General features: G+C 39.7%; 1 long non-coding RNA gene across 1 annotated transcript in view; it reads right to left on the bottom strand.

The window, feature by feature from the left end:
• Positions 1-14,019: 14,019 nt before the first annotated feature.
• Positions 14,020-27,634, bottom strand: part of LOC110483455 (uncharacterized) — a 32,804-nt gene continuing 19,189 nt past the window's right edge. The window contains exons 3-5 of the long non-coding RNA XR_002467573.2: positions 26,319-26,535; positions 25,875-26,218; positions 14,020-20,637 (exon numbers count right to left, since the gene is read on the bottom strand). This is a non-coding gene — a long non-coding RNA (uncharacterized LOC110483455). The remainder of the gene's footprint in view (positions 20,638-25,874; positions 26,219-26,318; positions 26,536-27,634) is intronic.

Genomic DNA, 27,634 nt, shown 5'->3' on the forward strand with positions numbered 1-27,634 from the left:
GATCCTATTGAAAAGGACCTTGTGCATGTTGCTGTGCCTACTCAGAGAGGCAGGAATTTGTTATTCAGTGTATCCACAGCAGGATTTTTTTAAGTAAAGAAAGTTTTCTGCCAGAGGTTTTGGGAAACTTGTGTTTTATTTTCTTTCCTGCAAGAAGATGTTAACATTCTAAGCTGACTGTTTCTCCTTGACAAAATGCACAGACTATTTTATTTTCTGGAATACCATTGGTTAAATCTATGCAGTCTCATTAATAGATCCAAGTACAAAAGAAGTGCATAATTTTTAGTGTAACTTTACAGAGAACCAGCCCTCTCAAAATTGCCATTCAAGGTAGTTCCTGCTAGAAAACAAATGAAAAAGATCACTTTGACGCACAAGCTAAAACCAGCCTAGTCTTTGGGTTTTTCCCAGAGATAAGAATTAAATGTGTCTGTGAAACAACCCACTTTATATAATGATATACATATTAATATAGTGTGCATGCACCTTTGCTTTGGCAAATGTCCCGGACCATGATTCTGAAATGAGATGATGTCGTGGAAAAGGAAGAAGTCATGACAAAGCAGGGACTGAAGTCTTGCCTATGGAACACACAAAATAATATTCTTGTTCTCTTCAGCTCTCCCAGAGCCTCAGCTGAGATTTCTGCTCCTTTAAGAAAGATGTGATCAATTGAGCAGAATCCAAATTATTTGCTAGTCTTGATAACATGAACTGTGAATAAAGTTGCTCAAGCTGAAGTTATTAAGCCTAAAGAGAAAACTGGAGAAATAGCATGAGAAGAGTCTCCAGACAGGAGGCAGATTCCATCAAAGAGGGATAGGCTAGGAGATGGAGCAGGACAATATTAAAGCAAAGAGGTTAAAAGTGTTTTCTGACAGTGAGGATAACATATCAGTAGGTTAGATTGCTCTCAGAGGATTGTCACCTTTGGAAAATTTTGAGGATACATTAGACAAACATTGGTCAAGAATAAAAATAAATAGATCAATCCTTCCTTAGGACAGGGCTTTACTAGAGGGCCTAGGATGCTGTAAGGTTCTCTGAAAAGTGATATGAATGCAGCCTCTGGTCAGTCACAACCACATGACACACCATCCAGATTACTTCCCTTGAGAACATGGTCTGCACGGATGAGACGTTTGCCCCATAAGTGTTCACCTCTGATACCTGTAACTGGCACTTGAAATCTCCTTCTGGGACCACTTTCAGAGACCCCACTGAGTGGCTTCTCTGCAGTTTCAAGAAGTGTCAGTGATAAAGGAGATGACTTCCCCCCATAACAGCCTTCATACCACAGTAAGGATTTGAAGCTCTGTCTTCTATCTGGATGGCAAGTCAGGTGGTGATTGGCAACCTCTCAGTCAACCTGAGTATTTCAGGGCACAGAGTTGGGGATTCTAGCGCTCTATGTGGGAAACAGCTAATTGATTCTGAAGGGAAACACAGGGTCTTTCATGAAGGACGCATCCCAGGGTATGCCATGTGCCATTCAGTGTCAGAGCTGCCTCTTCCCCTGCTGCCCAGATACCAGCCTGTGCCTGAAGTCAGGGAAATGTCATGTCACTGTCAAATGAGGCACAGGAGTCTGTAACGCATTTGAGTAGCAGAAGAAAGGTGGCACATGCTTGACTGATGCTGACAGCCTGACATTTGACAAGTGAGTTTAAGAAGTAAGAATTTTTCTCTATGCTATGGAGCACTTCACAAACATTCACTAAGCTTCATGGTACTTCTCATACCACCTCCTTCTGACAAACACAGAAAATAAAGTTCACCAAGTACCTTCAATCTTGGCAGAAACAAGAGGTGGTTTTGTGTTGGCTGGACACTGGTGGTCACTGGCTATCATTTTTCCTGCCCTGCCTTCAGCGGGATGTCCTGAGCGTGTTTAAGTGACTCATTGGGATGCCCAGCATGCCTTCCTGACTGGGCTGACATGCAGGAGCTCTGAGAGGCAGCAAGCAGTACTTGTGCACACTTATCACAGAAATGGGTAGGACAGAAACCCTGGACCAGCTTCCAGAGCCTCATCTTCAGGCAGCTGGGAAGTGTATGCCTGCACTCCCACTGCCATCCCATCCATCACACTCACACACGTTCTGCAGAGCTGGAACAAAAATTACTTTGTTTATGTCTACCAAATTAACATAACCTTCCACCTTAGGTATAATTAGACACAGATGTGTCATAAGCTAGGGCAAACCCTAGACCTGTGTGAATAATTGTTGTACAACAGTAACGAAGGGCAGCGCATCAAAAATTAGCAACTTTGCTGTAGTCACAAATTGGCTGTTTGCCAGGCCAGTGGGGCATTATTTTTGCTTTTTTCTGTTTATTGTTGCAAGTGTGTTTGTTTGTTTCTCTGAAGCCCTACTGAAATTATGACAAGAATTTTGACTGAGGGTTTTTTTTTTTACAAGAGCCACTGAATTCCCAGACACCTAGAATTTTATTTTATTTTTGCATTTTTGGAGTCTCATTCCCCTTTCAGTGAGCACTGTGCCTCTGAAGACATTGCCCTTGAGTGCCATTTGAGCACTCTAGAGTTCACTCTGGAGCAGCTGAGTCTGGCATCAGCACAGATCCAGTGGTGCCTGCTGTTGTCTCTGCCCTGTGACTGAGACAGTGGCACCAGAAAACTTTTGCATGCCGACTGAAGAGAGCAAACCTCCATGGTCACCCTCCTGCAGAAAACCTATAGCAATGATGCATTAATAACACAATATTCTTGCCAGGCTCTGAATATTTTATCAGAGCTCAGCAGCAGGAGTAGTCTTTGAGAAATAATTCTGCACTTCTGGAGTTGCTGGCAGCTTCTCTGCCAAACCTTCCCTCCCCCCAACCCACAACTTCAAGTCTCAGAGTGTAGGGCTTCCCCTGGCAGGCAGCAACTGGGCAGCCCACGGGGGCTGGCAGATCACAAGTAGTTTTAATTTCCCTTTTCTCCTGCTTGAGTGACAGACAATCCTTCTCAGAGAGAGACTCAGCTCTGCGAAGCTGAAGAGCCACACACACACAGCAGAAATCTGGGTTCCCCATGCAGCAGTGGAAAGGGAGTTCATGGACATTCAGCAACCAAAAATTCTGCATTCTCGGGGGAGAAGACAACACGTTTTTCATGGTATCTAAATGCTAAGTCAGCATAATTTTTAGTCTGTACTTGGCTTCAGCAGACCTTTCCTAAGGCTGTACTAGTAGTGATAATACTGAGGACTGACTACTGACTTGGGAAGGAGTTTGAATTCCTCTGTGATTTCCATAAAGGGGGAAACTTAACCAAAGAGAGAAATCCTACATCTCAGTTATTACCTGTAGGCAAGTAAAAAGAAACAGTATGAAGTAGTCATGGAGTTCTTATGGCACAGTAACTTGATAACCAGCTACAGCTGGTTATACATGGGGTGCTACTGAGGCAAGATTTGGAAGTATTTTCACAGGGGATGAGCTGATATCGTCATGTTAAGAGCAGATGTGATTTATCACTAGCTAGAAATCTCACCCTGTCATGTGCCTCTGGTAGTTCTTTAGTTACATACTTTTCTGACATCACTTTTTAGGGCTCTCCATTTTCCTGTATCAGCAGATATTGATCCCATAGCCCCAGAGCTCTCTAACCTGCTACCTGAATGCAAAATGTGTCCATGGCTCATTGTGAGGCTGCAAAAACAGTGTGGTTTCATTTTGTAAAGAGACTGTTCTCCTCATTTTTCTTAAATATAGTTCTCATTGTACCTTGAAACATATGGTCTGTATTTGGCAGGTGCTGAGTTTTTTCCCTCTGCTGAGTGTTTTTTCACTCTGCCCTCATGGTTTCTGGGCAGAAAGAGGGGACTTGCCTTGTCTATGTGTCAGTATATTTTACTGACTTCTAAAAAGCAAGTTACATGACAGTTCTGTAATGACACCAGTCATGGTTATTTACATGCTGAGCTTGTAGGAAAATACAACTTAGCATTATCACAAGTGCTTCTTCCCTTCCTTACTGTAAATTGCTGAGGTGATCCCCAGACCTATTGTGTAAAACTGTCATTCATATACTTCAGAATTCATTTGATCCATTAATTTTTAGAACTGATTCTTTAAACTTAATTCTGGCACTAAGTTGTGACTTGAATAAACTATTATAAACAATTTCTATTGAGTCAAACTTCACATATAAACTGATTTTTAAGAAGACAAATTTATGCAGAATCTAAGAACCATCAAAGTATTTTTCTGAAATGTATTATTCCAATATAAGTGTGCATTTATATATAAATACATGTAATAAACAAGCAGTTGTAAATGATTAAAAATAAGGCAATGGTTGTTAATATTAAAAAATAAATAGCAACTTATTTCTCCTTGTAGAAAGATGACTCCCCTGAGAAACACCCTGGTCTGAGCAGGAGTGCACTTGATGTGGATCAAATATTAGCTGACTTGGGTTTGGAAGGCAATGGTTCCAAATAAGCTTCGCTGATGCCATCAGCTGAACTCTTTCAGGAATACAAGACCTCACCTCTAGAGTCTCATCTCAGCATGGCTGATGACTTTTAATTCATCCTGCACATATTCTTCCATCTCTTTTGGCCTCCATCTCCTTTATTCCATCCTTCCACACATGATGAAAATTGCAAAGTATTGTGGGTTTCCCTAGAGCCAGCCACTGGGAAAGAAATTCAGGGCAACACTGGGAACAGTGGTCATGATTCCTTCCATTATAAAGTGCTAAATAAATAATGAAATATTTCATTTTAATCACAGTTCATTTCTCTTAGGTCAAAGAAAATATTCTAGTTGGGAAGTAACATAAAATTAAGAATGTGCTTTGAGGAAGTCTGATTTAATTTGCAATATGAAAATTAACCAGAAAAACTCCAAATCACCATACAATTATTAAGGAAGAAGAGGAAGAAAAAGAGGAACAATTTCAGAGAAGTTGTAATTTTATAAAGCATGAAAAAAAAGCTTGAGAACAGAATTTGTGATGCATCTTGTGCCCAGCACCTGGTCTTGATTTTCACTCATTGCCCTGCCTTAATCTGCCACCTTTTAATAAGAGGTAGAGGTTGTTGTAACCTTGCAGTGTAAACCTGCCTCTCTGTTTCTATTCTGCATGACAATGGTGTCACATTAGTGTCACTGATATGTCATCCTAACAGTCGTTTCACAGTAGCCATAAGCCTACTGGATAGTGACTCTTGCCATGTAGAAGTTCCCAGAAAAATCTATTTCTAACTTTTGTAAATATGCATTTACCTCTGATTGACTGCAAACACTTATTTTAAAAAGAAACCAAAGCTTTTGGCTTGCATTTTTTTTTTTTTTCCGGGGTGGGGGGAGAGTATTATTAGTTTGTATTTTTTTTTTTTTAAGGGTACAGTAACTCAGCAGCTAAATCTCCCATCTTTTGCTGTTTCCATAAGACATTTAATGCTCTCAGTAACTTTTCCTGGACCCATTGTGCCTAAACCACTAAATACACATAAAATAGTCTTGCCTTTCTCAACTGCACAAAGCCTGTTTCTCTCCTTAAACAGCTCAAAGCAAATGTCTGTTTACAGATTCTTTTAAATGTTGACTATAGGACTGGCTTTCTCCCCACCCCTCTTTCCCTGTTTCTCCCCATCTCTTCCTCCTCTTCCTGACTTCCAGCCCCTGCTTACTAGCAAGCAACATGCTGGGGAGTCCATTCCAGTACTGATTTCCCTTCCATTTTAACACTCCCTTTTCTTTTTCTGTTTCCCTTTCCCTTCTTCTGTGCAAAGCATTTGCAATATTTAGTTTGTTGGCAATTTAAGTGTCTGCAGATGTCTTAGAATAACAGTGACACATAATCTGGCTCCACACAGAACAGATAGGGTTACACAGCTGATGGGAGAATTAAAATCCCTTTGAAGAAAAGCCAGCAAGGCACAGAAGGGAAAAGTGGGTGCCCCTGTCTAGAAACCTACTCCACAAACAGGACACGGGCCTCTATTCTTGTATTAAGAGCCTATTAAGCATTTGGGTGTTGCTATTGCCCGTGTGGCTTATTTTATGTCACACTCTGAATACAGCTCAGCATCTCCCCTCAGTCTCCAAGGGGCGCGGTTTCTGCTGGGCCAGCAGGCTCAGCCAGGCATGATGGCAGGACAAGGGGACCGGCTGGAGCAAAAGGCTTTTGGATTGGGGAATACTCGGTCAGAGAAAAGGGAGAGGTTGGGAGAGGGCAGAAAGGGGAGCAGGAGGCGGAGAAGGGGAGCGGGACAAAGCAGGCTGGTGGGTATTCAAGGCATCCTAAACTCCTCAATAGGGCATTGTCCCCAGGCGAGGGTCCTGCTGCTGGTGGGGGCCAGGGGCTGCTTGCCCCGGAGGTGGCCAGCTGAGAGGTATTCTGGGGGGCCCAAGGTGGCCCTGGAGGCACAGCCCCCCCTGCAGCTAGGGAAATATGGAGCTTCTTCCCCAAAATTCACATGGTGCTGGCTGTGTTTATTCAGGTCCCAGCGACCAGCTGTCAGGAGCCAGTGAATGATGAGAGATTTTTTAATGATGGCGCTTTCAACCATAATGATCAGTTTGTGTTGCTTTCCATTTTCAAAGCTGTTTTTTCCCAAAAGAAAAGGCTGAAACCTTCCTTTAATGAAACACGGAGACCAAGACCCTCCTTTGCATGTGTGCTCCTCTCCACTCCCAGTGGAGGAGCTCATTATCATGGGCTTTTCAGGCCCACAAAGACAAGCTCTGCTAATACTCCACAGCCTGCTTCACATGTTCATTCATGTCCTTTTTTTATTATTATTATTTTTTATCAGTCTAGTTTCAGCAAACAATCCGGGGTAAGCATGTTTGATTTGGACTTTAGGAGGAGGAAAGGAGGAGGGGGGGATTGTTTCAGATCAGGGGAAGTGGTAAAGCTTTTACTTAACTACAAGCACATGAATACGCTCACAGAAATCACTGGAAATGCAATATACCTGCTGGAGGCTTTAGTATTCTTCCCAGCTCAGTCATTCCACAGTGCAAGTACTACAATTTGACACTGGTAAAATATGGCAAACAGCACTTTCCTCCTTTGTACAGTGTTAGGCACCTAAAAAAGGGCCTATAAAAGCCAAGTAACATTACTATCTGCATCTATAAACTCAGCAGTAAGTTCGAGCACTTTACAGCATTGATGTCCTTCAGCGTGAGAAATGGGTGGAAAGGGAAAAAAAAACCCCTCAGGATAAATGAGCCATTTAAGACATATTTGATGTTAAAAAAATGATCCAGGTGGTCTGACTGCAAGTACTACTTTGATCCCATATTTTTAGCATGTTTGTTAACATATAGAGGAGGAGAGACTGGAAGGAGACTGAAACTAAGGAAAGGGCTTCCAGTGATTTAAAAAAGCATTAGGCAAGACCAGCAGAGCCTGTTGCGCCAAGATAACAAAGTGTTGGTATGCAGTTCAAAACAAGATGCATAAAGTTAGTGGCAATTTCCAACACAAGGTGTGTGTCAAACATACCCTTATTTTATTTGAAGATGTTGCCCAAAGTTCAGACTTGACAGCTTAAGGGTTATTCCTGCTGCATCTTGGCACCTTGTTCCTCCTGTGGGATCCAGATCAAGGTGCTAAGCACTTTAGGGTTACATCTGTAAAAGACAAAAATGGGATTACTCAGAACAAAGCCTGTAACACCTGAGCAGGAAGAAACCTAAAAAATATAGCAAAAGGGCTATGAAACACCAAGCAGGAAAAGAACCTGACTTTCAGCTCTGGGGAAGGGGTGTTGTCTTGCCAGAAAAGTCTGTTCCTCTAATTTAAAATTGAGAAACTCAGGTAGACAACAATGTGCTCATTGCTGTGTGTCTTCTGCATGGTTATATTTTATGGTTCTGAGTCAGATGCAACCAAATCCTTCCGAGGAACAGACAGTCCTTTTAATTTACAAAAAATGTTATTACTTTCCATAATGGCCAGATCATGTTGAGCTGATTGTATGCATTCTGTAAATTAAGACTAATTAAACACTTGCTGAAGCAGAATGTCATGTGCTTAAAATTTCCTATCTGTTATTAGTTTGCTGAATTGCCATTGCATGCATCATGGACTGAAGCAGAAGTTTTATCAGGTCTGTCATTCTACTTGCCTCTCTGTGGCTTTAGTATAAATCCAGTGCAATTTAAGATTGCTTGAATTTATGCTGATTAATCTAAGATTGATTTAATTCAAGAAAGCCTTTTACACACATACCAAGACTATCCTATGCTTCAGTCACACTTCCTCTTCTCCATCAAATCCCAAATCACAAGCTGAACCTTCTTTACTATGCTGGCACATCTTAGAAAACAGTCATGTTACATCAGAGAATTGAGGTTACTGATTTTACACTAGAAAAACTTTTCCACAGTTATAGCTTTATTGCCTTAAGTAGCTGTTTTTCTTGTTTCTTTTTTTTTTTTTTTTTTTGCTGTTTCTCTTAAGAAAATAAAAAAGGAATGCAGAAACTTGAAACATGAACTGAACCTTTCTCTAGATGATCAAATGATGAGAGAAGTCACACCAACAGACAGGGAGAAGAAAATCAGATGCTGAGCTCAAAGACAAGAATCTTCTAAAAGATTAGACAGAAAGGTAGGACCCAAGAGTCACAGATGCTTTTGTTCATTATTTCTCCATTGCAAGTATCTTGATACAGGAGAATCCTCTAAATATAAAGAATGTGGTCCATAAAGGTCTCTTAATAAAAAAAAACAACAACAAACCTGTTCACCAATCCCCCAGATGAGAGACTGCAACACCGAAATTAATTAATCTGGGTCCCACTGTTGTTTCTCACCAAGCTATGGGGATGTGACAAAGAAAGTAATGAGGGGCTGATGGGGTGAATGGGAGGATTCCAGCCACAAGGGCCATGCTGGGGAGCTCAGCCCCCTCTCCACCTCAGCACAGGCATTGGGAAACTCAATACCCTGTTTGGGGACTGCCTGAGCTTGTTTTTCCCTTGAGTGGAAAACACATAAGGCATGGTCTGTCCTGAAGAAATTAGAGACTGAGAAGACCAATTAAGTCATTCAGCTTGACTCCCTGAGGCCAATTCAAAAACTGTTCTCTCTCCTAGATACTCTATTGTGGTTTTTTTCAGTGCGATTTTAAGTCCCAAGTGACAGTGCTTTCATTATTTCCCCGAGGACATTACTCCACAATCCAATATATTTCACTGTCAAGAAGTTTTTCTTGAAATTCCTCTTAAAATTTCACTCTTAATTTCCTTCCATTTATTTAGTTGTACATAGATTTTTAGCTATAGTAAAAAATTCATCTTTGCTTTTAAAATGTTGATGGAATGTCACAATATCCTGTCTTTATCTTTGTTTTTTCAGAATTAGTTTTATCATGAAATAATCTTTTTTTTTTTTTTTTTTTTTTCCTAAATTCAGGCCCTTCCTAAATTCTGTTGATCTTTCCTGGGCACCTTTCCCATACATAGTGTATCTGCTCTATGATCCAATATTCAGATGAATGTTCTCACACAACTTTGATGCATAAGATATTTCCCTTGCCTCTGAAACACATTGATTGTTTAGGGTGGTTTTGTTTAACTCATGTCAGCTCACACTAATTTCTCTGCTCAGCCTCATCAATGGCTGTCTGGCATCAGCAACAATCCCCAGTCCTCTTTCCTTCTGTGTTTGGAATTATATCTCCCAGTGTCCATCAGATCATATATTTTCTAAAATATCACGATTTATGCTCATTTTTTCTGTACTAGATTTCCCAGTATGAAGTAATGCATATTTGTAATAGTAATCACATCACATAATTTTCATGGACAGGGTCTTTTTTTGTGTCCAGTGGTGTAATGCAGGATGTTAATAACTCCCTGCTTCATTACTCATCATTACACTTTACTATTGTCTTTTACAACTTTTGATATATGCTAGACTTTCTCCTGTAAATTTATCTTATGTTTTAGAAAAAGATTGCGGAAAATAAACTGTGAAGAATTCAGACAAATGTAAGCATATCCAAATAAGGCAATGAAAATTCTATAGTTAAACTGATCTTTCTTTTTTTTATTTCTTCTTTTAGAGATGTGAAAATCCCTCTTAATTAAGAATCCTTAATTAAGAATCCTTCTTAATTAAGAATCTGTCTTAATTTTATTATTTTTAATAATAGTTGTGTGTTCCATTCTGCTCAAGGTTTTGAACATTCTCCCATCCCATGTTTATTTCAACAGTAATTGATAGTTAGGTAGCAGCATTCTTAGGTAGTTCTGTTATTATGCTAAGCCATACCATCAAGTAGACTTGCAAACTTGGTGGGAATGATGTTTTCAGACTTTTTGCATTCTTCATAGCAAGTGTTATGTTGAAAAAACCATTTTTTTCCCTTCAAGTGTTATAAAGTCTGTTCCTGCATTAATGCATAGAGTCAGTGCTGATCCAGTGAGCACCACAAAAAAATCGTGTATAGCAGCAGTAGATGTCTGAATGATCCTGATTATTTGCACAAAACAAGGCATCCATATGTCACTGTTTAAGTCCAAATGAAGAAATTGTCAGGAAAAAGATAAAGTCGCCAGATTTGCCAGACCGGTCTTATTCTAACAATACCCTGCTTTGGCAAAACGTCTTTCTGGACACAGGGTTCATAATCTCTCATGACAGTCACTGGAGATAGACTATGTCAATATGAATGACTTTACCTTTCATAAATGCCATCTGTATTATGAATGTTAATTTGAAGGTGACATAATTTTCTTGCAAAACCCATTAGGTTTTTATGCTCTTGGCAAGCAGCTATGCTTTGATGATTAGACATAGTAGCTCTTCTTTTAGCAAGGAAGCTTAAATATTTGTCTCGGCTCTGTAACCAGACATGATTAAACTTAAAGTTGTGTTAATGATCTGACACATCTTTCTACATTTAGCTATTTAAGCACAACACTTTAATTATGGCTATATAATCATCAATATCTATAATGACACATTGTGGGTAATGCTGTCAAACAGGATAAGCATGCTCCCGCTCTTTCAAAGCCTTTGTGATCACACAGTCCTTGTTATACAGCATCTTTCATTCAGCACTAAATTGCACTAAACCCTACCTCTTTGACATCTCTTTCTGTCAGATGTAATGATTGCTCCTCAAAAAAAGAAAAGTTTTCAACTCCACTGTATGTTTTCTGGAAGTTGGATATTTTTGTCTTCAAAATGATCACAACTGTGATGGTCACTGCAATAAACCCTCAAACAATAACTTCAAAGGGGTGAGGGCTAAATGTGCAAGGAAATTCAGGTACCTCAAAGATTCAATATGCTACAGCCAAGGTGGGAGCATGGGGGTACATTCCATTCCTTACTGTATACAGAGTTCAGATGTCTCCAGCTCTAGGCAGCAGATGCGAGAATATGCGGAGGACCTATATTTTAATTCCATCACTTAAATTTTACTTCAGGTAGCTAATTTCTTTGATGGCTTTGGCCCTGGTTGACTAATTACACAAGAGGGAGAAAGTAAGTATTACCCATATTTTACAAAAGTGGACTCCATTATAGAGAGATTAAATGCTTGCCTAAGGAAATGTAAGAAACTTGAGGCAGAGTCAGGAAGGACAATTTAAGCTGTTCTTCAGATCTAGATCTCCTTATGCTCTTATTCCAGTGTTGTAACAAATATCCCTTACTTGTCTCAGCTATGTCAGCTCAAAAATGCTTTAAACTGGACATGTTGAGATGAGAGACTGTAACTCCATTTGCTCCCTTGGTTAGTTAGTTAGTTAGTTAGTTTGTTTGGGGGTTGGCATTCTCTAGTGAAGTGGCTAATTCTTCTCTGCTATGTTGGTTTTTGTACTGTGACAATCCCCTGTTTTGCAAGTGCCATTTAATAAAGCCTTGAGCAACAGAGCTACCATCTGTCATAGGCTGGTTTTATCTTCCTTGTCTCCCCAGGGAAGGAGTGTTGTTTCAGTGTGATTTTTGAAAACATGTGTGCTGCCAGGTATTTGTGTCTGAGGAGGCAGGTGGAGGTGAAAATGCACCTTGCCAGCCATGTTGGTGAGGTTATGGTAGTCTCTGCTCTCTCTGGGACACTGCTGTAGGCAGGGCTGACTCAGACCTTGGCAGCACATGCAAAATTTTTGTTTCTCTCCTGGAGTGGCGTTGTCAGAGCTGGGCTGATCCAGGTGTGGGAAGGGAAGACGGGGAGAGCAGTGTTGGAAAGCAGATCCAAGAGAGGCCTCACATGTCTCCTCAGGGACAGGTGTTGGGAACAGAGAGCAATTACTGACCTCACATTTTGGCAGCAGCTTTGACTCCCCCCATGTCTGGGACAGACAGAGTGGGCTGCATGGCTGTGGTCACTTTGCTGCCACTAGAACCCCTGCCCAGGCAATAGCAAGGGTTTGCTTCCTTCCCACCACTTTGGCTCCAGCCTTTGCCTGTCTTCCAAGCAAACTGAGGACATTATGGCACATCAAGAGTGGTTGCTCTACCATCTTCCACAGGGAAGTAGGGCTGTGGGGCTATGAACCTCAAGAGCAGCCACAGCCCTTTAGGGCTTACAGGTTCACTCATGGAATCTGGTATATCCATACACTGGGGCCAACAGGATCCAGCTAATGCCTCTGGCTTTTAAGTGTCAGAGTTTAGATAGGGCTGGAATTGTGGGCTCTTTAGGACCAAATACACCACATCAAGTGTAGCTCTTTGCAAGCCTACTGACCATTCACAAAGTTTGGTCAAGCTTATATTCTTTTCATATAATAGATCAGGTTTAGTTATAAGGTGTTCTCTAATGAAATATTGCTTTATTTGTAAAATACCCATCCACCTCTCCTTTGGTCCAACAACTTCTGTGATGCTACCTACATCAGACCTGACTCTGGCTTTTGCTAGCTTCTGGATAAACTCAGAGCTCTAAGTCTGGATGCCAGCTGGCCAGAAATGAGGTCTACAATGTAGATTTCCTCAGCACTGGACTAACAGATGGTCAGAAGGAGGAGGCCCCTCTGTTTGAGTGTTGCACAGGCAGCTGCTCTCTGGAGTGGCACCAGCTGTTGAGCATTTTCTTTCCCAGGCTGAGGAGGGGCATAGGCCACTTCTCAGGGCTCAGGTTGTGGCTCCTTGAGGATGTTTGTTACCAACTGAGCTGAATGTAAGTACTGAATTCAGCCAGCATAGCTGAGCTGTTCATTGCTGGGTGGAAAGAAGCTGGTCTATGCCACTTGGAAATCTCCCTGAATATGCATGATCTTATTGGCAAAGTAGAAGTGGCCCTTGTCTAGAATTAAGCTTGGTTATGTGCCATGGCCATCCAAGTCTGATGAAGTATTTTTTCATGGTGTTCAGTAATCTGGGGTATGATTCAACATTTTCTTTAGAGGTCAGCAAGAAACCTCTCTTGGCTTATTCTTTCACATTCATTGTAGCACTTTGCTTCCTGCCCTCCTGGTTCTCTCCTCCAACTGTGACTTCTTTTAGACCTTCAAGGTGGGGTGCCTGCAATGCTGAGATGCAAATGAGCCAAAACTGATCCCAAATTTTACTTATAGTTTTGTTTCTATATAGGAACATCTAAATGCCTGTAAGTAAGCTGAAAATGGTAATCTGCACAGATCTAGCTTCTCTATAATTCAAGCTGATGAAATAAATCTCAGCAGTCTGTTTTTGAACTGAAGAACAGACCTACAGTATTAACATTGTGATGCCAGAAATTTTTTTCCTTCTGCTTATTAGGAAAAAGGTACACAGACATTTCTGCCATAGATAAATTAGCCCTGGTGTTTTTTTAAATGTGAATTACATCAAAGCTTGGTACAGAAAATATGCTGTCTCCATAACATTATTTTGGAGGAAAAAAAAATTGAAGCAGAGCTTTTTTAATTAAAAAAAAAAAAAGTCCACACAGCAACATTGTTCATCATTCAGTGTTGAACCCTCAAGCTGACTCTTGAAAGATAATAGCAGGTTATAGGGACTAAACTGCATCCCACTCTAATCAGTAGTGAACCTGATGCTGACTTAGGCAGTATGTCAGGAATAATTTCTGCAGGTCATCACTGCAGAGTAGTGGTCTCTCTAGGCAGCTGTGGCTCTGGGGAAACACTGTGGTAAGGGAACTTTTATGTCAAAACCCAGTTTTGCATAGAGAAAGGCAACAGCTAATTTTCAAATAATCTCAAATAAAAACACAGTTAATTTCTCACTTGTTTCACCATTGTAATTTGAAAAAACAGAAGTAAATTCTAAGGTCTCAGTGATTCAGAAACTGGCAGTTCTGTTAGTGTGGCAGAAATCTATACTATAGGCACTTATTTCTCCTTTCCTCTTTATTCTTGTCACCTCTGCCATTGGAATCAGATACTCTCCAAATTGAAAACAGGTATCTGATCCAGAAGAGCGCATTTCCCATTAAATGCAATGAATCCTGATGCAACCTGATTGGACACAAATGAACTGCAGAAAATGAAGGAAAAAAGCCAGTTTGCAATGTAGGTGCAGTTCTTTAATATGTCTAACTGAAGACCAAAGTGGCTGTGGAAAAAAGGCCAATCAACTTCTATTACTGCAAGTGCTCAGCAAACCTAAATGCCTTCCAGAATTTCCATCATTAAGTGTGAAGAATATGGATCAGAATCAATTCTTTAACAGAACTGGGTTTTTTTTGTTTTGTTTTGTTTTTTTCTTTTTTTTTTAATAAGGACTGATACTTGTTGAGAAGAGAGTTTGAGGTTTTTTTTTCTTTTTGAAGAACCTTTCTGCCCTGGAAGATGTGCCTGACCCAGTTACTACTGACAGTGGTAAAAGTCAGCCATAGCTGTACTGAATACAAGATATATTCTTGTGCCCAGGAGAGGTAATGGGAGTTGGATCGGACCCCATGTGTGTGAAAACAGAAAATCTATTGCTTTAATTGTCTCCTGAAAGATTGACATGGTCTAATTTGCTTATGGTTAAACACAGTAATTTATGATGAACAGGATGACTACCTTAAGCATTCAGCACCAATTACTAAACCTTCTGTTACCCCACTTCCTCCAAATAATATTTTACTCAATTCTGTTCATAGTAACAGGTACATTTCCAATCCCTCAGAATATCCCTTTGCTTAAAAAAAAAAAAAAATCATTTGCTAAACTAATTCCTGGGTAAAACTCTGTATTTCTTCCCACATACACATTCTATGTTGAGGTGCAGCATGCTCTGGCCATCACTACAATTTGCTGTGCTTAATGGTTGGAATATTTCACCTCCCTGTTAAATATCCCTTTGCCCCTTGTTAAGTTTGTTGCCTAGTAAATTGCATGTCTAGCTTTGAAGCTTATGTTGCTGCACCCCTGCTGCTTTAGCTCCTTATCTCCATAGGATTTGCTGTAGCACACAGTCAGTGGATGAATTTGCACATATTTGCAGTGCCAAGCCTTGACTTTTACTGCTTGAATGTAAATGTAAAAAAGGAAAAAAAAAAAGTCATTTCCTTTTCCAGATCAGCAATTCATCATCACTAAAGCACTGGGAGGAAAATAGTTATCAGCTTCCCATTTTAGTTTATAACTTCAAAGCAAACCTTTGATTTGAATGCCAGACTCTGAATGCTGGGGAAAGGAGGGGGAAAGACAGAGGGGAGAGAAGGGAAGGAAGTAGGAGGGACTGCACCATCACCTTGTGGTGGTGACAGCACCCACCATCATGGAGAGAAAAACAGCTTGCTAAGGTATCAGAAAAGTCACAGGTTTCTCACTTGCCTTCTTTATGCTCATTCAAGAATTAAGGGAGACGCTACAGAAATCCATAGACAAATGCATTTTTACAGTCAAAACTTACTGTGATTCTTGTGGAAATGATCTGCTTTTAGGGTATTAAATATTTACTTAATAAGTAAATGAAAAAAACCTTCATTTTCACAGACTGCTGGATGACCAACTACATTGTACCGTCTAGTTTGGGCTTTTTTTTTCATTTGGAGCAGTTAAATTCATCATCCATTAATGGAGATATTTTTGACAAATTTCTATTCAAATCATAGACATTCTTTGCCATAAACAGCCAGTTTTATTGCTACATGTTTTTAGAATAAGGTAGAGAATTTAATTCCTTACAGAGCTTGTTTAAAGGCTTAAGTGCCTGCCTGATCCCAGATCCATCTTACGGGAACCTGTTTTTCTGCTTGTCAGCCCTTCGTGAGCTCCTTTACTTCCTCCTTTTCTGACTCTCACATTCTCTCTCCTTCTTTTTAAAATTTTATCATTCCATAGCCAGCATACTCAAGGCTGTTTACAGCACTGATACCTTGCTGCATTAGTGCTGCATTGATTAGGGTTGAAAATAATCTCAGGAAGTCATGCATAACTCCCACTCCTTGTCCTTTCTGCCATGTAAGCACATTCTCTTTGCCTGAATGAAAGGAGAATGTTCTGTGTACAAGCTCTTTCCAAGCATTGGAAATGTTCTGCATAGGTGCCTTTGAGGACTTTCTTCAGCCTGTTTTTGTGTCAGTCTCCTGAAACTATCATACATCAAAACTGTGTTATTCCTTCATTCAGCTCCATTGTACTACCAAAAATACTGCTTAATCCATTTCCTCTGATGGGAGGAAGTGGGCTGTTTATTTTTGAAATGGGCATGCTATTTGCACGCACTAGGTTATTCAGTAAAAATCCCTATTAAAAGAGCATTAATATACATGCTCTGGGAACACCTTTGCAGAAGGCGTTAGGCTTTTAAAGAGAGCATGGAGAGCCTAATTCCTTGGAGTATTTTGTAATTTGTTTCCATCAAAGCACAACTCAGTGCCAGATTATATTTTACCACAGAGTTTATTTCTATGGTAAGAAGATATGCCTAATAAGACATTGGCCAGATTTATACTTTAAATCACAGCCCATTCCAAACGCTAGGCTGCCTATTTAGGATCTTCACCCGTTTCTGTACAATCCCATCTTTAGTGGAGCAGCACCTAATCCTCTCCTTTCTCAGCAGAACATTCTTTTTGTCGGGAGGGTGTGAGGGGTAATTAAGAGGCCCAGCCCCCAGCTGTACTGTTGATAGTCCTTTATTTGCAGGCTGCTGCTGCTGCTGTGCTCAGCAGAAGGAGGGATGCTCTGCCTGAGGGATGCTCTACCCCAGGGATGCTCTGGGACTGGGGCTCAACCCCCCATCCACCTGCCACAGAAAGGCAAGAGCTCCCCCTGCGCTCTGAGTGCAGACTGTGTCCCCGGGAGAGGATCTCTCCTGCTTCCCCTGAAACCCACGCTGTCATTTTAATCAGGTAGTTCTGTCTGTGTGAAGGTGACAAGTCATAGCTGGCATAAATAAGACCTTAAACTATGTATCTACCATTGGCAAACAGGAAAAAAGGAAAGCAGAATTTCTCTTTTGCTAGAGCCATTTGAAATTAGTGGGGTCTTTAAAAGCTTTTATTCAAATAAATAAATTCATAAAATTGCCTGGAACTCAATAGTGCAGGATGTCTAATCAATAGTAATTCATTTTCAGAATTGCCGTCTGTTCCACAAGCCAGGAATTGCAAGAGGTAAATCACGACAAACACTGCACGCACAGACAGGATCCATTATATCACAGCAGGGGTCACACTGGAATCACTTCATCTGTTTTTAAGGTTTGAAAGCCCAGGATGCAGAGGATTTTCAAACAGGCCCATCTGTGTGATATTTCTGGCCACAGATCTCTGGTTTTCCTACCAGAGAATGGTGGTAACTAAATCTCTGTGATGTACTCCATGCCACGGGCTGGATTATTTGCATTAGGAGTAATCTTATGGTGACTCTGCAGGTGTCTATACTTGCCAGAATGACTTAAAAGTGCTGTGCCTAAGCAACGTTCCTCTGAACATAATTTTGGCTTGAAAATTATTAGAATGGGTAGTTGAACTTCTGGAGGTGTAGTGTCTGCCCTGTGCTATAATTAAGATCTAACTTATGCAAAAGGAACAAAGATGGAGTGGGGCCACTGTTTCTCCATTCTTTTTCTGCTGTGCTTTCTGAATAACAGCAACAACAACAGCAGCAACAACAAAGCTAAATGCCCCTAACTGGAATTTTCTGACAGCAAAATCCAGTTCATTTAAAGTCCTGGTTTTAATTCTGTCCATGGATGATTGTGAGAAATCCACTTTTATAGTTTGGAGGCATTCCACCTGGAAAAAACTAGCTCTGGAAAATGAAATTTCCATCTGTTAAAAAATGGGAGGGAGTGGAGGGGGCAGGGCAGGGAATAAATGATGGTCTATGTAGATTAGGGCCAACATTTTCAAAAACAGGAACTAAAGTTAGCCTTGTGTATTCATACTCAGACACAAATAAATATATAGTGCTTTGGGAAATTGTGCTAAGCCTCTGCTAGCTCTGCTGGTTTAACCTGACCTCATCATTTCAGGCCATAGTCAGCTGCCCAAATGTGGATGAGAGAGAAACTCGTGCTCATCCTTTTTTGTGACAGCACTGACCCATGTCCCAGGGAACAGAGTTCGTGTTTCTCTCTTCCTGCAGAGGAATGAAGTGCCAGTCCAGGCTAGAGCCTATGGATCTCTTCACAGATAAAGGTTTAAAACTCCATTCTGCTTTGATGTCCAGAGGGTAGACTTTGGTCTGTTTAGGTGACTGGTTGAGAGAGTCCCTTGTGAGGCAGTCTGGCAGGGCAAAGGAGTCCAGGAAGTCTGGACATTCTTCAAGAAGGAAATCCTAAAGGCACAGGAGCAGGCTATCCCCATAGGCCAAAAGTTGACCCAGAGTGGGAAGAGACCAGCCCGGCTGAACAGAGAGCTTTGTCTGGAACTCAGGAGAAAAAAGATTATGACTTTTGGTAGAGGGGGCAGGACACTCAAGAGGACTACAAGATTTTTGTGAGGTTATGAAGGGAGAAAATTAAAAGGGCCAAAGCCCAGCTAGAACTTAATCTCACTACTGTCATAAAAGTTTATAAAATAATATAAACAACAAAAAGAGGGCAAAGGAGAATCTTCATCCTTTAGGGGATGCAGAGAAAAACACAGAGATAAGAAAAAGGCCAAGGCACTCAATGCCTTCTTTGCCTCAGACTCTAATATAGAGACTAGTTGTTCTCTGGGTAACCAGTCCCCTGAGCTGGAAGACAGGAAGAGGGAGCAGAAAGAAGCCCACAAATCCAATGGCAAATGCTCAGTGATCTACTACATCACTTAGACGTATTCAAGTTTATGCAGCCAGATGGGATTTACCCCAGGGTACTGAGGGAGCTGGCAGAAGTGCTCACTGAGCCACTTTCCATCATTTATCAGCAGACCTGCTATCTAGAGGAAGGGCCCTAAGGAGGATCCAGAGAGCTATAGCCCTGTCAACCTGACCTTGATGCCAGGGAGGTCACAGAGCAGATTATCTTGAGTACCACCTCACAGCAGTTAGACAACAATCAAGGGATCAGGCCCAGCCAGCATGGGTTTATGAGAGTCAGGTTCTGCTTGGCCAGATGTGCTGGTTTTGGCTAGGGTAAGGTTAATTTTCTTCACTGTGGCTGGCATGGGGTTGTGGTTTGGATTTGTGCTGAACAAATTTGTTGATAAGATTGTTGATAATGTAGATATTAAAGAGCAAAAGCCTTTTCTGCTTTCCATACTGCCATGCTGGCAAGGAACATAGGGATGCTTGGGAGGCTGGGAGGAGACAGAGCTAGGAGAGGTGACCCCAACCAACCAAACCGGTGTTCCAGACCATGTGACATCATGCTCGGTATATAAAGTGGGAGGAAGAAGGAGGAAAGGGAGGATGCTTGGAGTGATGGCATTTGTCAACCCAAGTAACCATTACATGTGATAGGGCCCTGCTCTCCTGAATGGCTGAATACCTGCCTGCCCATGGGAAGGAGTGAATGAATTATTCAATTTTCTTTTCTGAGATGCAAAGATTTTGCTTTTTCTATTAAACTGTCTTTTTCTCAACCCACTAGTTTCCTTTACCCTTCCATTTCCCTACCTGATGCCTCTGGTGGGAGTGAGTGAGCAGCTGCATGGGGCGTGGATGATGGCTGGGGTTAAACTGCAACACTCACCTAATCTTCTTCTGTGACTCAGAGGGTGAGAAAAAGACTATGGATATTGTCTACCTAGAATTCAGTACAACTTTTGACATTGTCTCCCACGTTGTTGTCCTGAAGAAACTGGCTTCCTTTGGTGTGGGTGGATGGACTCTTTACTGTGTGGTAAAAATGGCTGGATGGCCAGGCCCCGAGAGTAGTGGGGAATGGAGTTAAATCCAGATGATGGCTGGTCACAAGCGGTGTTTCCCAAGGCTCAGTACTAAAGCCAGCCCTATTTAATATCTCCATTGATGGCCTGGATGAGGGGATCAAGGTCGCCCTCAGTTCACAGACAATACTAAATTGGACAAGAGTGTTGATCTGATGGAGAAAGGAATGTGGACAGACTAAATCAATGGACTGAGGCCATTTGTACGAGGTTCAACAAGGCCAAGTGCCACGTCTGCCTTGGCTCACGACAACTGCAAGAGGTATTAAAGGCTGGGGGCAGAGTGGCTGGAAAGCTACTCAGTGGAAAAGGATCTTGAATATCCAAAATATAAGAATACCTCTTGCTGAATCTTGACATTATTGTAGAATTCTTCATGGTGCTCACAATTGGGTCACAATGATGAAAACAGCTCTTCTTATGAAGGCTCACTATGACTGGCACAAAATCAAATATTTAGTTATCTGTCGTCCATTATATACTGAAACATATTATATTTATGATGTAATGAAATATTCAAGCTTAATGCTGAGACATTTATATCTTAGTCTTAGAATTCTGTGAGCTCCTGAAAATGTACTTTGCATACACAAGATGTATATTTCATATAAAAAGATGTGCACTGAAATATTAATATTTCCCTCAACTCTCTGCATTGTATTCTGTAAAATGTGACATACTTAAATGCACTCATTACATCTAAAAGTTTACTGGCTTCCACTAAAATGTGCTGTATCACACATTTTACTTATGTCATCCATGGTCTGTCCATCCCATTTGAGCCCAAGCCCATCCCAGCTTTTTTGCACTTTGCCCAGTTGCCCCAAATCATGTGCTGATCTCGAAGAAAAGCCCTGAGAAACAAGGTTCATTTTATGCCTGTCTCTGAAATGTACTTTTTCTTCCAAGCACAAACAAATCTTACCAAAAGTGCTTTTTCTTTTGACAATAATGCTTGCTGTTCAGCTCTCCTGACAAGCAATGAAGATTTTCTTTTTCTCTTCCATTCAATTCACTAAAAAACCTGATTGTGCTAGTTAACAATGAAAGCATATCAAACCAAGACAAAATGTTTAAATAGCTCTTAGCCACCACATTATACCTAAATGAAAAGAATCCTCTTTCTAATTTATGCAAAAAAAAAGCTTAGTTATCTCACTGAATAAAAAGAGAAGTGGGTCTTTTGTAGATAAATGCACGCATAATATGAAGTCCTTGTTTAAGTGATAAAAGAGACAGCTCTTCAGCATATCTAAAAATCTTTATAAAATTAATTGATTTTTATAGGAGAAAAATAAAAGGGATGCAGGAATCCTAGAATTCTATCACATATTAACTCAACATACACATTCTATTTGAATTCTCTCTTGATAATGAATTAGGTCTCCATGAATTTGATGTATTGCTAGATTTTCAATAAATGTTTATTTTTCAGGGAAGTGTTTTGGGTTTTTTTTCCTTTCTTTTCTGCAATTGTCATCATTCCATTGCTAGTGCAGAAGATGTTATCAAATCACTTTGAAAAATGTGTTTACTTTTTACAAAACAATTTGGGAAACTGTTGCAACATCAGTAAAATGTGAAATTCTCTAACTTCAGTCATTTCCCATTATGTTAGTTGAGTCATGGACAATTACAGTTTTGTCCTAGTCTTTTCTGGTTTGCCCACAAGACGTTTGACCAAGATATTCAGAAGTGGTTATTGACCCTAGCTACCCACCAGGAGGCAATTTAGAAGGATTTCATTTGGACACAATCTAGCCACAAGTCTTCTTCATAACTTAGTTTTGCTGCCAAATTACCCCAGTTATTTTAAAAACTGCTGACCTTCTGGGATTTTTATTTTAGTTTCATTTATTTGGCTCTGGTTTATAATGAAAGTTCTGTCATTGTCTTCAGTGTACTAAAACCTGTGAAACTCTTTCAGAGGTGAAGGAAATTTTTCTTTAGTATGCAACAGTAGCAAATAATTACCTATGATTTGCTTTTATTTATAGTAAATTTTAGTTCTTAAAGTATTACCAACAGACTTAGATGGAAAACAGAAGTACTGTGGAAAGTTGTCAAGTAACTTGCGATGTCTCAGCACAAAAGGAAAAGCAGAAGAGAGATTTAGAATGATAATTGACTGATGAGTGTTACAACTCCACCATGTAAAAGCTTCATCTCATGGTAAAGGAAGCCAGATTTATGGCATTGTATTCCTTGTATATTGAACTATTTTGACAAAGACATTTCATAATCAGGTACACAGTGGATTCCAGAATATAATACACCAAATATGTGGTGGTTTTATAAATATTTCAGTATATCCTGCTGGTTTTTATGTGAGGTGCACATTTTCATTAGGTAACATACTTTTTTTCTACATTGTACAGTATATCAGTGTGGCCTTGTGATTCTCCCACTGTAGCAGTTTCCAGATTTTATGTATATCATACATATATTTCAGTACACTATGTAAGAACTCACTAAATATTGATATTCTTAGGGAAACCAGATTTATTTTCTGATGGCTTCCTATGGCTCCATATAGGATTGTGATCTGCAGGCCTGCAATGGTTGCAGACGTGAAGTGTCAAGGTCAAACATGACACTGACTACACGCCCCAAAGTTAGGCCTTGCTGAAATTGAGTGTGACTTGAATGTTTTTTTCATCAGTTCTCTAAGCCTTGTAACATTTTCATGCATCTACCATTTTTGAAAAAATCAAGTGTGTTGATGACATCCATTAAAACCCAGATTTGGTTATGTTTTGAAAAAATTCCTCCCAAATGGAGCCTATCCAGAGCTGTAAACCAGAAAATGCCACACTTTCTATTTTACACTTTTTTTTACTAGGCAAATGCAAAATGAATAGATTCTACCCACTGGAAATTCTCTGCACCCATAACTGGTTTCACAGAGAGAGCCTGGTGGCACTGATGAATTGAAGCAGGGGTTAATGTTTGGATTTTGAGTGCATGCAAGAAGAGGATTGCATCTCCTGCAAGGAAAATTGGTTTTCATTGATTCTTCCTCCTAAATTCTACATTAATTAGTTATGATAACTAAAACATTAAAGTGTAATTATGTGATCTGACCAAATGAGTGAAAAAGAGAGTTAGGTAGCCATCATTATGCAGCAACAGAAGTGCTCTAAGGTACTCAGAGCCAAACAACTTCAAGTTCTATGTCATAATTCTGACTCCATCCCAATGCCTCAAGCAAAGAAAGCTTGAAAACTTGTGTGGTCTACACTAAACCACCACTCTGTTATCTTCTTCTTCCCACTAATTTATTAAAAATGCACTCCTGATTAACTATATATATATATTATCAGAGTCTCAGTTATCAAATACGAGCAGTCACTGGAACTGCTGAATGCCATAATTTCTCCCTCTGATTCAAACAGACACATTTTCCTATTTAATGTGGCTTTAGGCCCTAACTTATATGCACTACCTTAAGTCTTTGAGTTAGATGTAGTGACAAGAAGAGCTCTGACCCTTTAAAGTTTTGGAAGACAGCACTAAGTCAGGTGTTAGTCAGGACTAGTCAGTCACTAGTCAGGTGCACCACCTTCCCTTTTGTCTCAACATGGAATAATAGCCTCCAGAATAATAGCCTTCATTAGAGAGATTCTTCTCACCCTGCAAAGCAATTCATTCTCTTTGGTGTAAAAAGGGTAGCACCTCTGCAGTCATGGCAACTTGTCAGCCTAATCCCACTTGACCTATATTTTATGTAAAATGTTCTTTACTCTTCTTTTAGGACAGGAGACTCCCTTTTTGGTTAGTGGTAAGGGCCAAAGTTCAGCCAGGTATGCTCAGGTCTACAACAACTTTTCTAGTTCTAGTTCAATGGCTCAGAGATACTAGCAAAGATAAATTTGAATTTTCTTAGAAATCACTGAATTGAGAATGATTCCAACTTTTTTTTTTCTGTGCTTTTCATTGGCTGGATCAGAGAAAACACTTTTGTCTGGACTGTTCCCAATTTTTGTGTATCTCCTTACAGAACAGATATCATTATTGCTGTGACACTTATGCTAGACATTTTCTGTATTATACTCAGTTGTAAATGGCCTAAAAAATGGATTTTTTTTTTCAAGATTAGTTTCATTTAAGAACTCCTGAGAAATATTAATATCCTTTGTAAAGGACAAAGTGGTGAGCTGCAAACCTAAGTAATTCTCTAGGGATTTGACTACCTGCCTGTTTTACTTGCTAGCAAATCTGTGCACTTTTCAAACTGAAGGTTACATTAACATTACACAGGGAAAGTAAATTAATTTAAGAAATTATCAATTTGTGGAGTTTCTTGAACATTGAGCAATATGTACACATAGCTCTGTGTGATCCCACAGATGTCCTGTCCTCAGTGCACAGCTTCATTAATCATGTGCTACGCATGTTGTTGCCTAAATTTCAATGCCATTTGAGACAGGGAAAATGTTGGGAAAGAAGTGTTACTTACCCTTTGCATACTAGTAGAAATTTCAAATATGCAGAGGGTTTAAAAAGACAATCAAGTAAGTCCTACAAACATTTAATTTTATTCTTAAAACTACTTTAAAGCCCAAACAAAATTATTTTATGTTATTGTATATATTCCTAGAGCAAAAGTGAGCATACTCAGCATTACATATCCAGTTCATGCAAGAAAGGCTGAAATCTGTAGTAACACCTCAGGAAGGCAATGGTGTGTCCCTAGGTTTGGGTTACATCTCTGGGAAATAAAGAAAATGCTTCTAGGGTTCATGTGGTGGTGTTACAGTGACGCTGTGCATGATCTCTACTCTTGGTGAAATGTAGACACAGACACTGGACTGCATTTGCCTCCTTCCTAAAACTGAATGAAACTCAGCAGGGCAGGAGTATTCCTTCACACCTCCATTCTCATGGCCACTGCTGGCTGCTGGCTGTGCTCTCCATTTTCTTACATTAGACAAACATATAAACAAAAGTCTATATATAAAAGTCATTTCTGATCTATACTGTGAGAGAGCCTTTGTAATTTGATATGAATTGTGTAGACCCTTTTGGCTTAATTCAAGGATATCTGTTGCTTGAGGCTGGGACCTTCTGTATAGCACCAAGCTAGATGTCAGCACTTGAACAGTAGAGAGACTGTGACTTAAAATGTTTCCATTCCAGACTTAAAATGTTTCCATTACAACTACATCCCTAACAGTCATCAGTCACTTAACCTGTATTTCAAAATGGACTGTTATCTAATGTATCCTGTCAGAAATTCCCCATACAACTTTTCTCAAAGGTAATTCACATGTTCCGTGATTCACAGATTCCATTATTTCTTTACCTAGATACCTATAACAATTTAATAATGGACACAAGTTGACAAATATAGGAAAGATCACATTTTTATCCCTAAGAAGGTGGTGAGCAATTTGCTGCTTGAAGGACAGATAAAACTCAGAGAACTCAACACAATAGCCTGTGGAGCATTTGCTCAACTTATGTAAATTCGCCAAAAAGCATCTGCCATTACAAATGTTTGGATTCATCATAAAATAGAGAAAAAAAAAAGAACAAATAAACTAATAAAATGAGGATGCTAGCAAACAAAAATCCTAAGCAAAATGAAGAAAAATATGCAAGGAAGGAGTTAAAGAGAGAGAGGTCACAGATATGGACAGAAAGGCAGCCATAAAATCAATTTTACACATACCCTTAGGGAAGTAATGCTACAATTAGGATCCTTGATCTGGAAAGGCCTACTTGTTACTTCAATCAAGATGAAAAGTGAGATGAGAAGTATTGTTTGAAATCAACAGTTTTGTTGGGTTAGAGGCTGAGCAAAAGTCATTCAGACACTTCAGGATAAATGGTGGAAGAGACTCTGCACTGTCAGTTCAACCTTCACTTCAGTCTGGTGCCTTATCAGAAGCTGTCACAAATTCACTGATATTCTGTGCTGCTGGTATTCTTGCTTCCGTTCCGTACAGCGTGTGAGCAACCAGAGTGCATCTGGAGATAATATCCCTGTAATCTTGCTAATAGTTCATGCAATGCCTGAAAATGGAGAGGGAGAGAGTTGAAATGAACTCACTGCAAATGGCTCAGAGCATTGCCAATTGGAGTCGTGGCACATGTTGAAGAAGTGGTCACATACCCTTTAGTCCTCCGAGGCATTCAGAAGAACACAAAGGAAGCCTCTGAAGAAAAGCCAGTAGACATGCCAAGGTACATATTTTGTAGGTTCTAGTAAAGCTCTGTGCTTAAAATATCAAAACATCAGGCAATTTTAACACTCCAGCTGAAGAAAAGGGGTTGGTGCATATAATGAGGGCCACAAATCCATGGACATGTCTGTGGGTGCTACCTTTAACCTATTGGTGCAGAAGAAGAAACATGCTTTAAAAACATGTTGTCTGTATGACCTGTGTGGATCATAGCAATCCATAAGGTGACACATTTCTTGTTTTTCAGGGACTGTTGATGGAATTAGATCTGAAAACTTTGTTTTCACAAATTTTTGCCAAAGAAATCCACATATGGGCTTATTTTGCTGCTTGCTAAAATTAGAACAGATATTGTATCATTAAATGAAATTTAGTTAATGTGAGCTGTTGTGTTATTAGATATTCAGATCCCAGTGAACTTTCATTCTAAAATGTTTAAGATTTTTGATATGAAGTCTTTTTTCTAAAGTCTAAAATTTACAACTTAGATAAGCCAGTATAAAAATGTTTCACATCAGGTCAACCTAATTTGGGGTGGTTGAATTTTGCTGACACTTGTTTGCAGTGGTTATGCATTCCTCCAATTTTCTCTGTTCTTTTTCCACAAAATAACACCACATGAGAAAACATATGTAAGAGACAATGAATACAAAATACTTAATTCTGTTGAGTGCGCTCTTTCTGTGGATTATGTGACAAAATGTCTGAATAAAAAATACACATCTAAAGTGAACACAGTGCTTTTCTTTCTGTTTTTTTTTTTTTAATAATATTTCCATTTAAAAAAGAAAAAACAGTAAAGTAAGAATGCCTTTTTACACAGATAATTTCACAATTTTTTTTGACCTGGTGAATTGAATTAAATAATCTAAAAATTTTACCAATATTCCTTTAATTTTTAAAAATCATTTGACAATTTCTACTTGTGTGAGTCCCTAAATTTTGTTTCAACTGTCATTTTAGCCATATGGAACACAGGAAATTAATTTTCATATATTTCAAGACTCAAATGTGCATACAAAGCACAACAAACCAGCCTGGAACAGTAAAAACCTTTTGAACACATCACTATGCCCACCTTGTAATTGCACATTTTTTCTAATGGATTCAGGAGTATGAGATAAAGTATTACAGAGCTACGGTTAGTGGGGTGAGAGAAACCAAATCCAAATCCCCCAAACCCCTGCATTTAGGTAAATAGGGATCCATTAAGTATGTTTCTGAATTAAATCCTACAGGGAAAAAA

The sequence above is a fragment of the Lonchura striata genome, chromosome 2, assembly GCF_050655825.1.
Source record: "Lonchura striata isolate lonStrDom1 chromosome 2, ASM5065582v1, whole genome shotgun sequence".
NCBI classification, from domain to species: Eukaryota; Metazoa; Chordata; class Aves; order Passeriformes; family Estrildidae; genus Lonchura; species Lonchura striata.